Genomic DNA, 3,714 nt, shown 5'->3' on the forward strand with positions numbered 1-3,714 from the left:
CTTATATATTAGCCCATTTAATCCTAGTACACAAATCCCATTTAATCCTTTGAGGTGGGTGGAATTATTATCTCTAGTTTACAGAAGACAATATGGGGGCACAGAGAGTCTAGGCAAGTTGCTCCAGGCTGTTGATCACGTATTAATTTCTTGTGTGTAAATTTTAAGATTTCTTAGATGTTTACCAGAAACTATGTGCACATACAGTATAAAAAAGTACAAATAAATTGATGTCCACATTAATGTAAAGAGTTCTTCAAAAATGGATCTGAATCCTTTCAAGTTTTGGTAGATGTTGCCATCATGAAAATAATAAATTTAATAGATAAATATTGGTGAGTGTTTTCATTACATAGAGAGAATACTCTATGATTAGTCACTAAAATGAACATCCTTTCTCAAATATGCCACCCAAAGTAGTCATGGTTTTGACAAGTTTGGGCAAATAAACATAAATCTTTCAGTCATTTAAAATTAGCAACAAGATAAACATGTAAGAGATTTGTCATTTTTAACTTTAAAGATAACCTTATAGAAAGTCTATAAATTATTTTGTTATGATGCACTTGGATACTCTTGCTAAATCCAATGAGAATTGAAATTTTAATTTTTTTCCAGAAATTTTAAACAGAGGATAACGAAAATTAGAATGAAATATGTGTGAATGTACTTTGAAAGACTATGTTAAATGAGTATCCAACTTTATTATTATTGGCAAAACTTAATATTCAAAGATAGTAAAAATTAGCAAATTCAGTTTATTATTAATAAATTATTTAGTCTTTTAATTTCTGACTTTTTAAAGTTTATTTAAGCACTCAACATTTTCTAAAGTTTCCAATTAATTTTTATCAAAATCCTGCATTCATACTATTTTGTCTGTATAACTAATGGTCACATTAGATACTAAAAAGGAAGGATTTAAAAATTGATTTATAAAAGTTACAAAAGACACAAATAAGTTCTCACCTTTCAACATGATGAGAATAAAAAGAACTATAATTATGAAGTTGAAAAGAGTTCTAATTAATCAATTATAAATGCCATTTAGGAATTTTTGAGAGTGGCAATAAGTGGCACTGATATAAGAAATCATTAAAATGACATTAATGTAAGAAATAGCATTATTTACTATTTACTAGTTACTCATAGCTAACAATGGGTAAATTTGGGTCAAAACATTTTAAAAGGCATGTTTATAGAATGCTATTAATATTTGAGTAAATAAATGTTAATAGCAGAGAATGGACCTCACGATGTGTTAAACATATTTAGAAAAGAGACCATAAGGACTAAGCAAACTGTTCATTCTAGTAAAATAATAACCACTAATTAGGACCAAGTGCATAACATAGTCAAGGCCCAAGATAATTTCAAAATGTGATTTTATTAGTGCCTTTTAGGACAAGTGGCATTCTTATTCTACATTTTTCTGGAAGAAATACTGCTAATTATAAATAATCAAAATGAAATTTTTATTAGACAGAAGTAGTGTGTGTAGGGGTGAGTTTGATTCATTTATGTCACATTGCAATTCAAACATACATCTTGAGTTTAAAAACATGCTGATCATCAGTATTTCCTTCTAGAATTTTTGTTAGGCAAATCTGTTTAGCATTATGCACATTTTACCTAACATGATACAGTGTAGTTTTAGTAAGTTTAACTGCTGTATTTTCTCAGTGACTGCCACAAACATCTGGTCAGAAACAGGGAACAAAATCTCTCATTCTGACCACCCTCTTAAAATACAGTGTTTTATATACATGTATATGTATATAAACATAACTGTATGAAAAACACACTTTAACACACTACATTGTTCCTGCTAAAGCTTCAGTTTACAGCCATTCCTATGAACGATTTCTAACATGGAATGTTCGCTTAGAAGGACTTGCTCATGGGACCCCGGCGCTCTCTTCAAAGATGCTGAGACCCTTTTCAGTGCAACGTTAGATGCTCTACCTTTGTTCTTTCAGGGGTTTCTTTCAAGGGTTTCTTAAGTTTGCTTTTGGATCTTTATTTTTGTTTGCCTTGCTTATTTCCTTTAGTAGATTCTCAGGTAAGGTATGTTGATATCTGTGTGAATTACCATGTGGATGGAGATGAGCAATGAGACAGTCTAACTCATACATGGCTGTAGCATTAGTGGAGTGAAAAGAAACTGCAAAATCAGAGCAGCACCCCAGACCCCCGGAGGAGGTTTATAGTTACCTTTCTAGTACCAAAGGGTTCTGGGTAGAGAACCTTGGATGAAGTGGTATTTTGGGAAAAAGGGATAGAAAGTTCCTTTTCCAGGGGGCTCTCTGGAATCCCCTGCTTCCACATTTAGGATTCCCAGGCATCTCCCCAGCGCTAAGTCTTCAGAGGTGGAAACAGGAAGTGTTCGTTTTCACCACATTGACAGATCTCAAGGCTTCTTTGCTCAGTGCACATACTGCTCCTCTGCTCATGTAGCCCTGCTTTACCTAGTGTTTAAATCTTCTCCCAGAGTAAATGGGTTCTTCAGGGTCATAGTTTACAAGTAGCCATCTCAAGTTGTCTAGTCTGACTTAGGTAGCATCATCTACTTTCATAAGCCAATCAGTATATTCTAGATAACAATCATGAATATACTGAAAGGCTTTAACTGTTTTCTAGTACAGATGGTCTCTGCCTTCTTTGGTGTCTAATCTCACAGCAGGGAAGTCTTTATTTTCTTCTGAGCTTATAAACAACACTTTATTACAGTGATGGGTCCATGCAGCTCTGACGTATTTGGTCATTTGTTCTAGATTTTGAGGTCCTGTCGTAACCCAGCAAAGAATTTTCGCCTTCTGATAGAAGTTTTTTCAGTAACACCTGTGTTCTTGTGTTTATGACGGCTAGCATCTGCATTCAACTTCAACTCTTCTTCTAGATGATTCTGTCCAGTATCATCTGAATATCTTGAATGAGGATAATTATTCAGAATATTAGACTGGCTATCACCCTGTCCTCCCAACAAAATACCAAATAGATGAGAACATTAAAAAAAAAAAAAAATTCCAATTGCTGATCCGAAGATGAAGGTTAAACATGCAGCCAAGAATTGGAGGCCATTTCTGTAAGCGAATTTCTGACATCGGTGGCTGTTTTGTCCCGCTCCTGGGAGGTCAGTGGGGGGTGGGGGCGGGGGTGAGGGGGACACGATGGCTGGACCCACCCTGAGCAGTGGTCCTCGTAGCAGCAGTGGTGGAGACGGCCCGAAGTGTTCCTTCCCATGTGTTCCACCCTCCAGTATTATTTTTAACCATCTATCTTCATGTGCGTGCATGTATGTGGGATTCTGCGTTACCTTATATAATAAGCATGTACATTATTTCCATTACATTTGTTGCTCTGTAACAACTGTAAAGTTCATCATCTGTTGAATCAAAGTTGCTGATGGCAATTTTTAGAGTTATTTAAATGTAATAGGATGGGCTGAGATCATAAATGAGAATTTAAAAAATGGAATAGATTTCCAAAAAATAAAAAAATAAATCAACTTAAAAAATACAGATGAGTCTGTTAGGAATGGTTATTACCATGACTTTTAATGAACATTAGAAATATGTAAATTAACTTTCCTTTAGAATTTTATGTTCAGTAAAAGCTATTATAGGCTTAACAAGGACATTTTTATGTTGAAGCATATTATCTTCTAAACTGATTTTTTTAGATTACATCTCTGAAAATCATTTCTCAGTCTTC

At 34.2% G+C, this 3,714-nt stretch overlaps 1 pseudogene; it reads right to left on the reverse strand.

Annotated features, from left to right (window-relative positions):
• Positions 1–1,988: 1,988 nt before the first annotated feature.
• LOC131396663 (glycoprotein-N-acetylgalactosamine 3-beta-galactosyltransferase 1-like) lies at positions 1,989–3,081 on the reverse strand (annotated as a pseudogene).
• Between the last annotated feature and the right edge of the window lie 633 nt (positions 3,082–3,714).

Source organism: Diceros bicornis, chromosome 33, assembly GCF_020826845.1.
Source record: "Diceros bicornis minor isolate mBicDic1 chromosome 33, mDicBic1.mat.cur, whole genome shotgun sequence".
NCBI classification, from domain to species: domain Eukaryota; kingdom Metazoa; phylum Chordata; class Mammalia; order Perissodactyla; family Rhinocerotidae; genus Diceros; species Diceros bicornis.